The sequence below is a fragment of the Sinocyclocheilus grahami genome, unplaced genomic scaffold (genome assembly GCF_001515645.1).
Source record: "Sinocyclocheilus grahami isolate Dianchi unplaced genomic scaffold, SAMN03320097.WGS_v1.1 scaffold42.1, whole genome shotgun sequence".
NCBI classification, from domain to species: Eukaryota; Metazoa; Chordata; class Actinopteri; order Cypriniformes; family Cyprinidae; genus Sinocyclocheilus; species Sinocyclocheilus grahami.
The window spans coordinates 1,824,749-1,843,092 of NW_015505221.1; the positions used below are offsets into that span (position 1 = coordinate 1,824,749).

The window sequence follows — 18,344 nt, forward strand, 5'->3', positions numbered from 1 at the left end:
TATATATATATATATAAATAAAAATACAATTATATAATATAGTATTGCATATTTTACAATATTTTTTATATTAAATATATATATATATATTTTTTTACATTTTTTAGAATCTTTCAGCTTTTGTTTAAATGGATCTGTCCACTCTGGATGTCACTGTCACTGTCACTTTTATTTAATCTAACAACTAACCATGTGTCTTCAATTGGATAGCCATTTTAATAGTTATAACAATGATGATGCTATAAAAGAAAAGTGCAGGTTTAAGGGCACATGTGGTGTAGTATTTCCCCTCTCGTATTTTACTGCAGGGACATAGAGCCTGTATGAAGTCACTCTGCTGCGGAGCCAGATGGCTGACCGGCTCCATAATGTACTACACACCTCGTTAGAGTGACAGTCTCCAGAAAGACTCTGTCCAGACCTCGCTTACAGGCACTGGAGCATTTAATGATGACTTCTAAAATTAAAACATGTTATTTCATTCAGATCACTGTAAATGCAGTTATTTAAAGGTCTGTGCTGTGCATTTTGATTAGGGTTAAAGATCATGCCGTGGAGCAATGAGCAACAGTAGGTTTTGGTGGCTATATAATTCTGTTCAGTAAATGTTTGTAACCTTTAAGAGGAAAGCTAACCTGTCTTTTATGTACCATTTGATTTGGTTGATACAATGCAAACCAAAATTGCATTAATAGCTTTAGATGAGCCACATAGATTTAGATGAGCCACATAGATGAGATGCATTGAGAGAAAGACAAAAAACAGAGGTTGCTAAGTCACTGTTTGGGTGTCCTGTTCACATGATGCGGACCACCATGTGAGCCACCTGTTCCAATATTTTCAAGTTTATTAACTAGGAGCCAGACTTAAATTCTCTTGCTAGCATTTAGCAAAATGCCTCAGTCATTTACTTTATTATTTATTTTTTCTTTTACATTTATGTATTATACTTAAATATTGTATATTTTATTATACTTATAATACTTTTATATTTGAACTTTATTTGACGTTTATTGTAACTTCTTCAGAGTATTCAAGCTCTGTCCATCTCATCACATACCTTAAGCCAGTTATTTTTGTATCTTTTCTATACAAGTGGACTTGTTATGAAATACTATTATGTTTTTGATAATATTTTTAATTCGATTTTTTATATTTTCTTTTTCACTTCAGTTTTAGTAATGTTGCTTTGGCAACCTTTTGGAACACAAATGTTATTTTGAAGAATGTTTCAGCTTCAAAACATTTGTAACACATTTGTAACACACAATACATCAGTAACATTTGAATTTTAGAAGTGAAAAAAAGTTTTTAAAAAATGCACTCTTTTACACATTTTTCAAAGCATCTTCATTTGAGTTCCACTGAAAATCATAAATGTTTTGTGTGAACTGTGAACTGCTAACTATAAAGGGATAGTTCACCCAAAAACGAATATAATATCATCATTTACTCACCCTTAAGTTGTTCCAAACCTGTATGAATTTCTTTCTTCTGTTGAATACAGAAATATATATTTTGAAGAATGTAGGTAATCAAACAGTTGCTGGAAGCCATTGAGTTTCATAGTATGGAAGAAAAATACCATGAAGTGCGTGGATACCAACAACTGTTTGGTTACCAAATATCTTCTATTGTGGTCAACAGATTGAAACTTTTAACTTCAGGCAAGGCTTTATTAAGCTAACATTTAAGTTTTGTTTATTTTGGCAAACTTTGACAAAAAATTACTTTACTTTTTTACTTACATATGAAGGTGTAGTGAAACAGTTTCCAAATGCATTTGGATCCAAGAATTACAACTTTGAGGCCACATAACCAAGTTCCTGTCTATAATGGTCACTCTGACCCACCCACCGGCAGGGTCCTATAAACAGAAGTATCCCTGCGCCTCGTAAAAGGCCATTAGCTCTGATGCAGACCAGCGCCAGACCCCTGTGAAGAACTCAAGAACCCAGTTCACTTTTTGGATTCCTTGACTATACATAAATTGCACTTCCTCCTGAGCACCAAGCCCTCCCCCTCTCAAGGGTTTAATAGCTATACTCAAAGAAACTGTTTTTATCCATGTCTAGACATGGCAGTTATCGATTGAGAGGCCAGTCTTATGACCAGATGTGAATTAATAATCCATGTCTTATGCTGTATGAGGATCACCAGAGATGACATGACTTAAACAGCAGATTCCTCACTTCTCATGTTTAAGAAACAGCAACAGCCAGACATATGGAAAAATACTCAACCCCTCTGACCTCAGATGTAAACAGATAGTTTGCCCTCTTCTCCATGCTTGAAATTATGTTGTAGAAGATAGAATACACTAATCCTTCAACCGTTTGCTATGTGGGGATCAATCCTGGAAAATTTCCCATATGCATTTTTGTTTGCGAAAAACCAAACCCACTCTGGAATTATTTGTAAGGAGACAAGACTGTGTTCATGTTTTCTGGTGTGCAACGAAACGGCTTTAACACTTTGGAATTGGCCGTTTGTCTTTTTTCCGCCATTCAGCGCTGTTTTAAGAAAATGCATGGTCTTTTTGTTATGGTAAACATCACCTTGTCAGACCTCCTGTCTCACAAAGAGAGACATGGACGAGAGGCAGAGTAAAAGGCGACCCAGAACAGAGGCCACTGGTGCTGAAGCCCGAACCTGGACAGACAGTGCTGAACACGGAGTTCCCTCTCTCAGAGAATGTCCTTTTTCTGCTCTGACAGGGAAAACTCAAAGCCATTCAACAACTGAATGAAAACAAAGAGTCTTCATGGAGTTTGAAAGCATTCATTTTCTAGTCAGGACACTCTGTTCTCACATCAGCTTTAGGAGGAAGATCTCCAAATGACCACACTAAAGATGTGTAGACTATCTATCTATCTATCTGTCTATCTGTCTATCTGTCTATCTGTCTGTCTGTCTGTCTGTCGTTCATTTTATTGTTCCATCAATCATTCAATCTTTCTTTCTTTCTTTCTTTCTTTTGTTTGTTTATTCATTTATTCATTAATTCTGTCGATGAGTCTCAGTAGCTGTGTTTTCATTAACCTTCAAATTGCACAAATTGAAAATATGCCCAATGGAAACATGTAAATTTAGCAAAAACTCCCATATATCGCAAAAAATAAATAAATAAATTACGCTCACATGAGGTGGTTTTTCAGGCAAATAAAAGGAATGTTTCGCAAAACTGCAATGGAAACAGATTTGTCGCGTTTACAGGTCACCTGGTGTACGTAAAAGTCACATGATCATTCTTTAATGTACTATAACCTCCGAGAAACACCTCATACGAGCGTGATTTTTGCTTACGTGTGCTTTCACTTGTTCCTATATTTTTGCATAAATTTAGAATACATTTTAGTACGAAAGATTTAGTGAATCATGATTTGATCGTGAAAGCATTCGTTTGCTGGTTTCACGCACAAATTTGTGTGTACGCATGCTTAGTGAATGAGACCCATTCTTTCTATTGTTTGTTCATCCATCCATCCAGACTGAATTTGTCCTCAGTTGATTAGATAAAGCTGTAAAGCAATTTTGCCTCTTCAGATAAAAACAAAAACCACTGCAGTTTAGAGCCAGATTTATGTTATATTAAACTGAGTGCAAATCAGATTCTACTAGAACAAAATGTCTCACAATAGGAGCCATTGCAATAAAGTGAATAGAATGACCCTGTACAAAAATGATCAATTCAACCGTCACTGTAAGGGAATTATCAGACGGCCTCTTTATATATGATGTATGCTATGTTTATTTGCCTCATTGATTTTTCGCTTCTGTTTTAGTTTTATCCTGCATCAATCACATCATAATGATCAATTTCATTTCCAACTTCATTGGTAATATCGATCCCGCAAAGCTAATTTAGCTAATGCAATTTGTATTGACCGGATATGCCCAGAAGAATAAGTGCACATTAATCACCTGTTCCTCTCCCTCTGTCCCATATAATCCTCAACTTTCCTTTTCTTTGCTTTCTTTTTCTTCTTCATTTTCCTCTTTTTTCTTTCCTTTTTTATTTTTTCCTTTCTTTTCCCCCATACTCTTCCTTTTCCACTTCCTTTTCTTCTTCCTTTGCTTCTTTTCCACTTCCTTTTCTTCTTCCTTTGCTTCTTTTCCCCTTCCTTTTCTTTACTGTTTTCCTCTTCCTTTCTTGTTCCTTTTCTACTGTATTCTAAATCTGTCAGCAGTGATTACATAAACCTCCTAGACTGCCTGTATGTGTTCATGATGAATCTTGAGGATATTTTCTCTAGCCAGCTGCTTTCTAGACTGGCTCTTTTTTTCTCGTCCAGGGTGGCTGGCTCTTAGTGGCCAGCAAGGGTGACCCCTAACAGCTGCGGCCGCACACCATGCAGTCCTGTCTGGCTGGCCTATCTCAGTCTGTCTCTAAAGAGCCCTCTGTACTTGAGGCCCTTTCAAGACAGAAACCAGGAGAGCTGTGCCTGATTTACTGTGAGATGAAAGGGAATGAAGTCCTTGAAGGAAACTGGTTGGTCTTTTTACAAATGATATTATATCGTAGGGTGTATATTTTCGCACACCGCTTCCACTGTTGGAAACTATTGTGCTTGAAATTAGGGTGGAACTGTAAAAACAACCCAGTGCTAGAAGGTATTATCATGACCTTGGTTTCCAGCACAACTTTAAAAATACTCATGTCAAATGAAACGAGTAGCTGGCTGCAATCACACCTAGAAGCAAAACAAATAAATACTGTTAGATCATTATTTTCACTGTACAATGGCTGAGATACCTTTGACAGTAATAGTTTTATTTGATTAGAATGTTGTTTGAATTAGACTAATACTTCTTGGTGGCATAGAGGTAATGTGGTTATCTGAGTAATGGCCAGAAGGTTTAGCTTTTCTTCTCTGTTCCCATTTCCTAATGGGAACAGACCTCTGGAAGCGCAGTAAAGAGACAAGATGGAACATACAGGCTAAGTGTCCTTCACAAATTGTAAAAAAAAAAATAATAATTTTTTAGCTTCAGTAACCCAAAAATCTTCCGTGGCACCTCCATTTGGTCACTACAACTGAAGTGGGACAAACCTTCTAAATTTTCTGTGGAAAATGTGAGTGGTCCTTGGAGATGCGAAGATATTTTGGGTAGTTACCATTGTTTTGCTAAGGTCAGGGATCTTATGGTCTTAGAAATCCTGGAAACATCAGGGAATTTTAAAAGTTTTGTTTCCCGGACTGGAAATGGAAATTAATAAAATTTAAAAAGGTTATGGAAAAGTGAATTTATATATAGTTAATTTTTCTCAGTTTTTCTAAAATTTTCTTTTAAAAATATTTCTTCAGCTATAGGAATTAGACTTTTTAAGTGCAATTTCTATAAAATTCTTATGTTTTTTTTAAAAAAACCAAAAGGTCAGCTAGTGTGAACCCTGTAATGGCTGTGAACCCAGAATGGTTGTTAGGACATTGCTAATCTATTGCTAAGGTGTCCTGGGTGGCTGCATACTGGTCCTTCATATCATATTGTGGTCCTTATAGTATATGACTTGCATCCTTCCTGTTTTATTGTCTGACAATCAACCATTGTAAAGGTATAATTCACCCAAAAATTAAAATTCTCAGGTCATTCCAAACCCTTAAGACTTTGGTTTATTTAAAACAAAAAAAAATTAAGGTATTTATAATGAAAGGTAAATCATATCTGCTCATCATATAAAGCAATTGTGACTCTTCAAAAGACTTGGATTTAAATTTTGGTTACTTTGACTTTCAATGCAGGGTCAGAAACCTCTCAGGTTTCTTTATCCCTTAAATGCACACCTCGGGTCTTTAGCAACCCGGGACATCCTTTCTTTTCCCTTACCCTCCTTCATTTTTTTAAGTTAGGCATCAACTTTCTTAGTATTCCTTAATCTATTAATTATAAACAATATAACAAGAAAAAAATGGTCAAATATAAAAGAATGCCAGTTTTCTGATTAATTTTTTGTAAAAAGTGTATAGGGTCGCTAGAGACCCGAGGTATGTAAATGTGTACGTATTTTTTCCTGCACAACTATATTTACATATCTGATGACTCAATATGTGCAATGTATCTTTTTTCCTCAAGATGGCTTGTTTGATACACAATGATGACGTGATGTTTCACTCATAATTACCGCAAGCATAAAACAAACTAATATTATCAGCAAAAACTGAAGTGGTTTGAATGGCTTTACTGGAGAGCAATTACTATACGCAATTAAATATAAATGTCACTGTCATTTGATGCTGGATGTGGTGAATAAGCTGCCAGTGATCAAGATATTGAATATGAAGTCATTGAAAACGATAGTTTTGAGAATATGGTTGAGATGGTGAATATGAGTCAGATGCTGAATGTACTGTGGAAGTGCACTCTGACGATGACAGCGATGGAAAAATAATCTGCTCAAATTGAACCCTTTTAAGTTTCAAAAAGGTAACAAAATATGCTTTATTTTATTCTTCTGTAATTGTTCTTAAAATATCAAGAGAGTTTTTTGCTTTTGCAGCAGTTAGACATCCATCCGTGCTGGATATATAGGTCCGGGTCGCTAAAGACCCGAATATGTAATAATGATTGGCGAATCATTCATGCATTTAAGGGTTTAAAACATCTTAATTTGTGTTTGAAGAATAACCAAAGGTATGGTACGTTGTGAAGGTGTGTAAATAACAATTTTCATTTTTGGGTGAACTGTTCCCTTTAGACCAATTGCTAGCACATCTCCCCTCAATAAGCCACACAACTTGTTGTATTATTCACGTCTGTAGCATAACCAGTGTAGGACTATTTACATGCCAGAGTTTAAAAACACTTAAGCATGTGCTATTGTAGAAGATGCTTGTATTAGCAAGTGCCACTAATTAATAGTTTTTCATTTGAAGGCTTTTACCTCTGTCAAATGAATAAGCACAGTTTTTCTCTTCACATGAGGATTGGTTCATGCGATTATGTTATTATGTGATCTTTTTAGCCTCCCTCTGTTCATGCATGGGCCAAATCAATGACATCATGAGTTAAATTTACAGGCAGGTCGTCATGCGGCCTGGCAGGCTGCGCTGTAAAGAGAGCCGCTGCCACTGGGAGAGCATGAAATATTCCCCATATGGAAAGACGGAAAATGGCTTGTGGCTTCCTGTGGACTTCCATTGTTGGCACTGGCACTTTGGAATTCTGTAATGCTGGAATTGCTTTTTGGTCTCAATTTCGTTTATAGGTTTATAAATCCTGTGATTGTTTTTGTGTAAGGATTGATGGATTATTTGGGTACCTACAGCCATGCTTTTGTGTTTAAAAAGCAATTTTCATAATGTAACATTTCAATTTCTTACTGCACTATCACCGGTTCTTGCGGTAAGGAATCTTTCTCAATAATTCCCCTATAATTTGATTAACTCATGCTTGGTAGAGTGTGATTTTCTCTCAGTAGGAGATGTCGTAGAGGGACTGAACGGCCACTAATTTGGATCAGGCCCCATTGTGCAAGACTTGTCACCTCTGCAATCCCCACCAATTACATGCAGTGCTCTGCAAATCCCAGGATATATAAATGCCCAAGAACAATCAAAGCAACTGGAACATATTGTTTTTTTTTGTAAGTTAAAATTAAGTAAAGGAGGTATCAAACTGATCACAAGGCTGATGAAACTGTGTGTGTTTTGAGTTAAAAACCTGCCTTCAATACGGTGAGGAATTGCCAAAGCAGGATATGCAGTGTAATAATCCAAGAACGGAAGCAATATTTCCATAACAGTAAAATGTGTGTTGATTTGCATACACGCCATTAAAAGGTTTCGGATCAGTAAGATGTTTTTGAAAGAAGATTCTTATTCTCACCAAGGCTGAATTTATTTGATCAGAAATACAGTAAAAACAGTAATATTGTAAAATATCATTACAATTCTAAATAAAATATCTGTATTCTATTTTAATATATTGTAAAATGTGATTTATTTCTGTAATGGCAAAGCTGATTTTTCAAGTCTTCTGTGTCACATGATCCTTCAGAAACCATTCTAATATGCTGATTTGATGCTTTTATTAAAACTTTTATTATTATGAATGTTGAAAACAGATACTAAGCCTAATGATGGTTGGAAACCATGATATACTGTAGTGTCTTTTCTCAGGATTCTTTGATGAACAAAGTTTGAATAACAGCATTTAATGAAATAGAAATATTTTGTAACATTGTAAATGTCTTTAATAGGAATTTCATAGGAATTCCAAACTTTTGAACTGTAATATACATGTTGCATTTGTACAGTATTTGAGCATTATTTGCAAACTGTGACCACACTGTCCTGTAGTTTAGCAATGAAATCCCTGAAATTCATACTTTTTCATTCCAGACACTTTGGCCTTTTTGGATTAGTTTTAATATATTGCAGTGTTTGTTTTTAATGCCATTTTGGGTTACTTTTTGTACTTAAAACAATTTTGGCACTATTTTGGGTTGCAACTTTCTTTAATGTAATATTCTGAAGGCCAAATTGTAAAGCAGCATTATCTAACCACCTCTTCCTCTCCTAAGGCTTGTGCTTGTACAGTAATGTGAGACCGTGGTGTCCCTGCGGGATAGTGGGGCTTTCTTGTGGTTAGGTGCTTATTAAACAATTTGGCCAGGCAATCAAACAGGCTACAGACATGAGAGAATAAACAGACTTCTACTCTCAGTTGAGCTCCTCAGGTTATTTAGCATTTCGCCTGGAGTCTTACAGCTTGCTAATATTTAGGAGATTTGCCTGCCTATTGTGTTTTGCTAGTCATAAAATCTGGCATAGTTTTTTTCTTTTTGACAAATTTACACCAAATTGGATTTAATAGAATCTAGTCTTGAGTTTAAATCTAATCAACAATTAATTTCCCACTTTGCTTTACCTTCTCAATTGTATTTAGTCTGCTGCAAAGAGAATGATATGAGAAGAACATTTGATTTGCTTGTTTCTTTGCTTGTTTGTTGTTTTATTTTGTATTGATTTGGGCTGTACAAATGTCATTGGAATTGTTTGATTCGAATCAAATCAAATGTTGACTGAAATCAGATTGTAAGCACTTACCAATGTAGGCAGCTTGAGTCATTTCCATTGAAATGGAAATTTGCACAAACAGTGTGTTCCAGTGCACAAATCACAGTCTGCGTACATGCAAAAGAGGGCACAGTGTGTGTGTGTGTGTGTGTGTGTGTCTGTGTGTTATAATCCCCTCTCTGCTAATAGAAGCCAGGTGGTGTGTGTGACTGTAAATGTTTTCCCATGGTTGTTTGAGTCCTAACAGATTCTGACTTGACATTACATGCTTTGTCATACTGCAGTTTGAAACAGTGAAACAATAGCATTCACAGACCCCCTCTGGCCTCTTCATGATGTCTGTATGTGTTTGGTGTGTGTGGTGTGTGTGTGTGTGTGTGTGTGTGTGTGTGTGTGTCTGTTTGTGTGTATCTCTTGTGTGTTGTGTTATAATCCCCTCTCTGCTAATAGAAGCCAGGTGGTGTGTGTGACTGTAAATGTTTTCCCATGGTTGTTTGAGTCCTAACAGATTCTGACTTGACATTACATGCTTTGTCATACTGCAGTTTGAAACAGTGAAACAATAGCATTCACAGACCCCCTCTGGCCTCTTCATGATGTCTGTATGTGTTTGGTGTGTTGTGTGTGTGTGTGTGTGTGTGTGTGTGTGTGTGTGTAACTCTTATGTGTGTTAGTTTTCTATGCTAAGTGCTAGATCATGCTCTGTTCACAAAATGATCACTAGTGGCTTAAAAATACAGTTGCTGTTGATTCTGTTACTATTCATTAATTTGGTTGTTTCTTCATGCGTTGATTCAGTTGTTTGTTTGGTTCATTAATTGTTCCTTCAGTCATAATTGACTAGCAAATGTTATAGAGACTGTTGATTCTATTACTGTTCATTGATTCATTCGTTGACTGAGTTGTTTGTTCATTCATTCTGTTGGTTCAGCAACAAGTTACTAACAAATATTGTTGATTCTGTAACTATTGATCCATTCATTGATACACTTGTTTGGTTTTTTTGTTCATTTATTCTTGTTCAGTCACAAGTTAATAAATATTATAGTAGCTGTTGATTTTATTGTTTCATTCATTTAACTGCCTGTTCATTAATTGACCCAGTTTTTTGTTTGTTTGTTTGTTTCGTCAGTTCATTAAGTTTGTTCTTTCAGTCACAAGTGACCAGAAAATATTGTAAAGACTTAACTGTTACTATTTATTGATTCATTGATTCCACTGTGATTCAGTAGTTTGTTTGTTCATTCAGTTTATTCATTCTGTTCAGTCAGGAACAAGTGGCTAGCAAATATATTAGTGGCTGTTGATTCTGTTACTAGTCGTTGATTCAGTTCATTAAGTCTTTTCATTCAGTCACAAATGGTTAACAAGTTTTATAGTGGCTGTTGATTCTGTTACTGTTCATTGATTGATTCCGTTGTTTTTTGTTCATCCAGTTGTTTCTCTTTGTTCATTTGTTTGTTCGTTCTGTTCAGTCACATGGTAGTAGATGTTTATTCTTTTACTACTCATTGATTCATTCATTAATTCACTTGTTTGTTTGCTCATTCTGTTCAATTCTTCTGTTTGTTCAGTCACAAGTTACTAGCAAAAATTATTGTGGCAGTTAGTTTAGACGTCATGGTTGAATGCATTGCATTGCAAAAAAATGATGTTTTACACAATGAATCACATGCAGTCAGGGAACTACTGCTTTAAGGCCCTTCCTCCCCCTCAAGCTCCTAATCTAAAAGCAGATATACATTACGTTTGCGATTTTCCCTGGAAAACTGCAACCCTGGCTTGGGAATATTTGCTCAGGAAATTTATAGTGCATGCATAAGATGGGCCCATGTGTGGGAGCAAAAAGGTGGTTGGGGGAGAATTCCACGCCTTGAATGCATTAGGCTGGGAAGCGTGATCCCCCCGGAGGATTCCTGGAGCCTGGTCTGGGACCTCACGGCCAAGTGAGGGGGCCAGTCGGAGCCCAGCTTCTCAACATCTGGGCCTTTTCTCATTCCAGTTCAGTGGTCAGTCTGGAGCTCAAGTCTCTGGGCTCGTAGCCAAACAAACAAGAGGTGCAAGAGAAGATCACATGTATAATTCATAGCATAGATTAAATCAAACCGCTTGCAGTGAATACGTTTTTTATTTATATGTGTGGGAACCAACACAAGCATTAGTGATGATTAATTGTGCTCAAGCCTTTCAGATAAACTTCTCAGCTAGTTTGCACCTTAAAGAGGAACAGCAAAGTGCGTTGTATTTAAATATGCAGCCTAAAGGGTCTTTTTGGAGAGAAGATAAGAGCTTCATGGGGTCTTGCTAAAACAAGCAACCCCATTGGGTTTGTGTGGACACCCATTCACATTCTAACAGTCACTTCCTCTTTTACATCACTTCTTCCTGTGTATCCTCCTAGTCTAGCCATAATAATGTCCTTGATATCAACAATTTTTTTTCCCAAATGATGCAGAGAACATCACAGCAATAGAATTGACAGAGCCATGAGCACTGGGCGTCCTGTCAAAGTCTTTGATCAGGAAAGTGACCCGCTTGACCCCATTACTGAGTGCAGGACCAGACAGCAACTAAAGGCTTGCGTTAAATAGGCTCAAATATTTTTAAACGAGGAATTTCGGCATTTGAAGGTCCATGTGGTTTCAATTGCGTATTTTGACACTGGTGAGAATGCAGAGACACCAGCTTGGCTACTGTGCAAATGTGCTGCCTGGCAGAATTCCATTGAGTTTTCTTGATGCTCGAGTACAACCATCTGTATGACATTCATATTCTCCCTGGCAAATGTTGAGGGTTTGCGCTGTAATTCTGTGAAACTAATTATTCAGTTACTTCTTATAAGTACTTGTAGATCCACATCTGGGCTGGCTCATTTCTTTCACAATATCCATTTTGGTTTAATCTCTAAGATCAGTTTATTTAATGAGACATTTGGAACGGTTATGAACGTATTAAGTTGTATATAGTATAAGTTATGATTTAATACTTTCTGGTTATTTCATTGTAGACTGCTTGAAATGCAACGTGACAGCAGATGACACGTTCAATATCAACTCTTTTTACAGTGAGGCCGAGAGTCATCAAGGTTGTGCTGACCGCTGGTTTGGTATTTTGCTCCATGGGCTGGTTTTATAATGGAAAGCCTGTGCTGAAGTTTAAAGTGATGGGTCTCTCGAAGAGATCAGCTGCTGACAGACAGCAGATCAAGGGCTCAGAACAGCCAGCTGGAGCAGTGATGGAGTGAGACAGTTGCTGAGGTGGACAGCCACGACCTGACTTTGCAGTATTAAACGTCCAGCAGTCTGTGTGTTAGACAAATGAATATGAGAATAGAAAGCTGTAGGTCATCATTTATGTGGTCTTCATTTTTTTTTACTTGAGACTTTTTAAACCTCTTGAGGCTAGATATTGAGGTTAGTTAAAAAGCGCTCTTCTGTATTTGTGTATTTTAATAGAGGTCTATCTAAAAAAAAAAAAAAGTTTTTTTTTTTCATCTTTTAGAACTCTATATAGTATAAAATAATTTATAAATAAATAATAATTATTTTTAAAGTGCAAAAAAAGGCAATTTTATCATTAATCGGCCAATAGTAGAATCAATTCACTGATTAAAATAAATATATATAACTATAACTTAAAACTAACTAACTAACTATAAATAAATAAATATATATATATATATACAGTATATAGACACATGCACACAATACATTGGCTTTTTCCAAAATGTAATATCAGTCAACCTCCTACAATTCCTAGTCTTTTCTTTAATTGGTCAGACGGTCGTATCGACAAGCCAGGCATTCCATTGCAAATCCTGCAAGAGGGGAAATGTTTGGCCCTAACCTTTGACCTTTGACACATAAGCTGAGGCACAGCAGATGACCCTCATGTTCTCCTGGGAGGTTTTTCCTATCAGATGACTCCATTAGTGAATAAAGCTCAGGTGCATTAACACTTACCTTGACAAAGGCCACACTCATACCTGTTCCCTAACTAGACACACGAATGGCTGCTTAACTCTGTTCTCTCTGATCTCAGACAACAGAATCTGCACTGCTTTATGTTAAAGCAACGCTAAACCTCTTTCTTTTAATACCAAATCCTGGATCCAGGTTGAATACTCTGATACTAATTTGTTACAAGTTTCGCTGCATGCAGTAGTCGTTTATATGAAAGTATTAATTTCTCCATTAGACCCGCTACTTTTTCAACTTTTGACATTACAGACAGAAAACCTGTCACAAAAAGCAATCTCCTCTCTGTTATGATGATAATGCCATGCTGAGTGCAAAATGGAAACCATAGAGGCCCATAATTAAATGAGCCGTCAGTGTTGCTGGTATGTCTATCCTTCCTCAGCATGACCATTTTTCTCTATATACCTTTTTATCCCACACTTTCATTTACTTTATATATTATATTATATTCTCCAGATTAGAGTATGAGTGAAGTTTTGTACCTTTTGCTTTGAGAAAGGCATATAGTATATTCTTATTGTTTGAATTTTTTTCTGTATTTATTAGTATTTTAAAATTTAAATACAAAATGTTCACAAATGCATATTTGTTGATATATTTATATTTAAAATTTACATTTCCACATTTATAAATAAATACATATATATATATATATATATATATATATATATACACACACACACATTTTTATTATTTTTAAGGATTTTTAATATTATATATTTACGAATATTTTTGAACACAGCAAATGCATGATTTATTTCTTTATTTAAACATTAAACAGCATGAGGAATTAATATGGAGTGCGTGAGTTGAGATCTTTGGTGAGGCTTGAAATGAAGTCCTCCAGTAGTGAGAGTGATGAGAGTGATGAGAGAGAGAGAGTGGAGAGAGAGAGAGAGAGAGAGACTTCAAACAAACCCACATCTGCTCTGAAACACACGGCGGCTCCAGACGGCGGCTGCGCGTGTCTTTTACCAACGCATGTCCTAAACTGGATTATTTAGGACATTATTAGCACATTATTATTTTTAATATGCATGTATTTTTCGGAAAAGTTCCCCGTTGCGGTCTGTGGCTGTGGGGCAGGTGAAGAAGTGGACGAGGAGGCTCGCTATCTTTGAGAAATAACGGGAGTTTGCGCGCGAGCCACTGATTGATTATTATGAGCGCGGATTGACGATGACAGCGAAACGAAAGTCTCTCACACTGACACTCAGACGATCGTTCAGCGAGCAGCTCAGAGAATCCACGTCCAAAGCTTGGGATTTATTGTGGAAAAGCGTCAGAGAGAGACGACTTGCAGGTTAGTGACACTGAAGTGAAGTTCACGCGCTCTGTATTGCAGCGTATGCGTGGAATGACAGCGATATGATGACGTGCTCACCGTGAGGACGAAAAGTTTGCATTTATTTATGGTCTTGAGATTGTTGAGCATCGCTGTTGAAGTTTTAAGTGGCTTAACATTTGCTGTTGCATTATCGTTAGGGGTTTGGTATAATACAGTAAGAAAGACTTGGGCTTGTCACACTTTTTTACTAATGTAAATGTTTTGAAGTTGTTGATTATTGGTGTACATTTTATTTATTTATTTATTTTTACAAGGAAGTAGCCTAATATTTAAGTCTGTCTACTACAATTATTTGTGAAATGTATTAATTCCCCAAAACTCCACATATTTTTCAGTGTATTGTAGGTTTTTCAGCAAAATTTAAAAGATAAAACTATTTCAAGACAAATAATTAATGGAACAAAATGTTAAAGGTACCAGCACATCAAACCATTGTTTTAGCTAGATAATATGGCACTTTTTACGTTTTTAATATAATTTGAAACACATTTAACAACGTGGTTATATAGGCTATACACACACACATCTATGTTGTCACATTCTATATAACACAGAACACATTTATCAACGTGCTTCAGTAGAATGTGACAACATAGATGTATGTGTATGCATGTATATAGCCTATATATATACTGTATATATATATATATATACATACACACACACATAGATAGATGCATATTGAATGGGGAGTTCTGCATAATCTGTCTTCCACTAGTCTACTTTCAGCATTTTATTTCTGTGCGTTTGTTTACGTATAAATTGAATGGCAGATGTGCTGAACATTTTTAGAAACTGCTATTGACTTTTATAGACTTCTAAACTTTTGGTGATGTATTCAAAATGACCACTTTTGACAATGTTTGACCACTAGATGTCAGTCAATGCAACGTGGTGCCTTAGTGGAAAACACTAGTAATCACTTTTCATATTGGAGCTTTATTTTTCTCTTGTGGTGCTTTATGGTGGACCATCTGTTTGTTTTATTGGACAGTAATTAAGACTCTGCTGTTATTAGATTGAAATCTTTAACAGCTTGTATATTTGTCTTGTTCAAGATTCTTTGTTTATTTGGGCACATGATCGGGCGGGCTGCCAAGGGGATGGTGATGAAATGTTGAGGCATTGTTGGCATGCTTATCACGTTCATTTCCATATATGTATTTCAGAGATGTGATGTGCTATGTAGGTGGCAGTCATGTGCACGCTCTGGCCTGACTGTTTATACACATGCCAAACAATGAGGAGCTCTTTGAGGCATGACAGTGGAGAGTTCAGTGTGGCTCCCAAGAGGGGTATATTTCAGTCTGACTTGAGCCTCTATTAAAAGTTCAATCATAAAGGATATTCTGGCAGATAGAGCTCCACCTTTTAGTTTTGTCCTTCAAAACAAAATTTATTGTTTAAAGCTTTGGACAAATTGAAAATGACTGGCTATACAGTAACATTCAAAAGTTTGGGGTCAATAAGATTCTTAAATGTTTTTGAAAGAAGTCTTCTATGCTCAGCAAAGCTGCGTTTATTTGATAATAAATACAGTGAAAACAGCAATATTGTGAAATATTATTACAATTTGTAATATATTTTAAAATGTAAATTATTCCTGTGATGGAAAAGCTGAATTTTCAGCATCATTACTCCAGTTTTCAGTGACTCATGATTAGGATTGGGAATCGAAAATCGATTTTAAAATTAAAATTTCGATTCCGCCTATCGATTCCTATGCGGTTTTTTTCCCCTTCATCTGTGAGGACCTAGCGATCTGCCAGGACTTTGCTTGCTAATCTAAGCGCTCCAAAGTTTGGCTACATTTACGATCAGAAGCCAAAAAAGCTATGTATAATATCTGTGATAGCTAAACATGTTGCAAGAGAGGTGTCACCACCAACATGACAAAGCACTTTAATTTAATAGAGCGTTAAAGCTGCAGTCCGTAACTTTTTTTGGTTAAAATGTTCCGAAATCAATATTTGAGTAAGTACATAACCAGCCAGTGTTCAAAACTATCGCCTTACTTTAGCCCAATTCACAACGGTTAGCTTATAATAATGTTTCCTAATTTGAGTGGTACGGGTAGGTTTTCGCGGGAAATTCGAGCATGCTGTTGCGTCATTACGTCACGTCTGTAAACATAAAGAATTTGTCCCAGCTACTAGACCAGGGGTGGCGAACGTCAGTCCTGGAGAGCCGCAGCCCTGCAGAGTTTTGCTTCAACCCTAATCAAACACACCTGAACAAGCTAATCAAGGTCTGAAGGGTTACTAGAAAGCGTCTCAGGTTACTTATGTAACCATAGTTCCCTGAGTAGGGAACGAGACGCTGCATTCTCTAGGGGTCGCTATGGGGAAGGCCTCGTCGTGACGCATGTCTGAAGCATACATTGAAAAAACACCAACTCGTTGGCCGGCGACAACCATGACGTCACTACCGGTGCGACTATAGTATAAATAGGCGCCGGGAGCACACATCATTCACTTCTTCGTCTGAAGCTTGCGTCCGCAGCATGGCAAGAAATCTAGAGGACGCAGTGTCTCGTTCCCTATTCAGGGAACCATGGTTACATAAGTAACCTGAGACGTTCCCTTTCATGGGAACTTCGAACTGCGTCCTCTAGGGGTCGCTATGGGGAACGGTATACCCACGCCGCCATGCTGAGGGGAGTGCAAGCCAGAACCATGGCGAGCACTAAGAACCAACTCTACCATATTGCTATGGGAGTTGCCCCTGGGACGTTAGACGGCTGTCAGTGACGTTATTCCCTACGGCCAAAGGCCTAGGCTACATACCCCAAAAAACTTACCTGGTAGGGCCAGACTCCTGGGCCCGGGGTAGAGCTCAAGGCTTGGAATCAGAAACAGATTCCTTTAAGGGAATACGACCAAGAGCCTAGAATCATACTAGTCTTGGTCTGTCACACAGGGGCTACCGCACGTTTGTCTTGTGGTGAAGGAACTGTCTCAACAGATCCTTAGTAGCAATACCCTGCTAAGTAGGTATCCAGAGGATACATAGGGGGAGTGGTGCCCAAGGCAGAACCGGGGTTTTAAACCACTCAAAAAGAGCACGAAGTCTTGCGCGTAGCTCTTACCATACAGGATTTTTAGAAAAGTGGGCAAAGCATAACGTGCACACTTACCAGCTATGTGGATTCCAGAAATACCGTTCTAGGGGTTCTCATGGCACCCTGAAAGAGCAACCCATAGATAGAAGAGCATTTAAAAAAAAAAAAACACTATGTCTACGGCTATAATGCTGGAGTGGCTAGCAGTAAATATGTAGCTGGTGGATACTGCAAGCTAGCCAAACACTCAGCGCATCAGGGAGGTAGAGGAAGGGCCTAAATCGCCTGATGCTGCTGGTTCCAGGTGCTCTGGAAAAACAGAGAACTCAAACTTCTCATGTGAGAGGAGAACTCCGAATTCAGAGGAATAACGCTGCTCATTCCAGGTAACCCTCTGATAAAGGGGAGCACTGCTCAATACTACCACGAGGACAGCCCATGGAGCGAGGAATCCAACTCCTCAGAGAGGATTAATGCTCGAAAGAAAACACCATACTCACAATAACCCTCAATACAAGGGGAGCGATGCTTCCAAAGTGTGTCGACAGAGACACACTAGTTGAGTGGAGCCCAAGGTACCGGGGTCTAAACCAACTCAGAGAAACGCATAACCCTTACCATACAGGATTTTAGAAATGTGGGCAAAGCATAACGTGCACACTTACCACTTATGTGGATTTGTGGAAAAGTGCACAAAGCTTAACGTGTGCACTTACCATAGTATTTGGATTTTTTTGGGGGGGGATTTGGAGTTTTCCAAGCATCTGCTCACAGCCAAACGGGAGAGGCAAGTTCAAATACAACCCTCAAAGATGAGGGGAGCACTGCCCGAGACAGCATTTACACAGGAAGGTTCTCGTAATGCCACCTATGCCTCCCGCTCGATGCCTCAGCAAGAGGGAATATCCTGGTGATCGGGAAACCCCTCAGGGCGA

At 37.5% G+C, this 18,344-nt stretch overlaps 1 protein-coding gene across 1 annotated transcript in view; it reads left to right on the forward strand.

The window, feature by feature from the left end:
• The window catches only part of LOC107582248 (stAR-related lipid transfer protein 13-like), a 101,409-nt gene that overhangs the window by 40,783 nt on the left and 42,282 nt on the right, over window positions 1-18,344 (forward strand). The window lies entirely within an intron of this gene.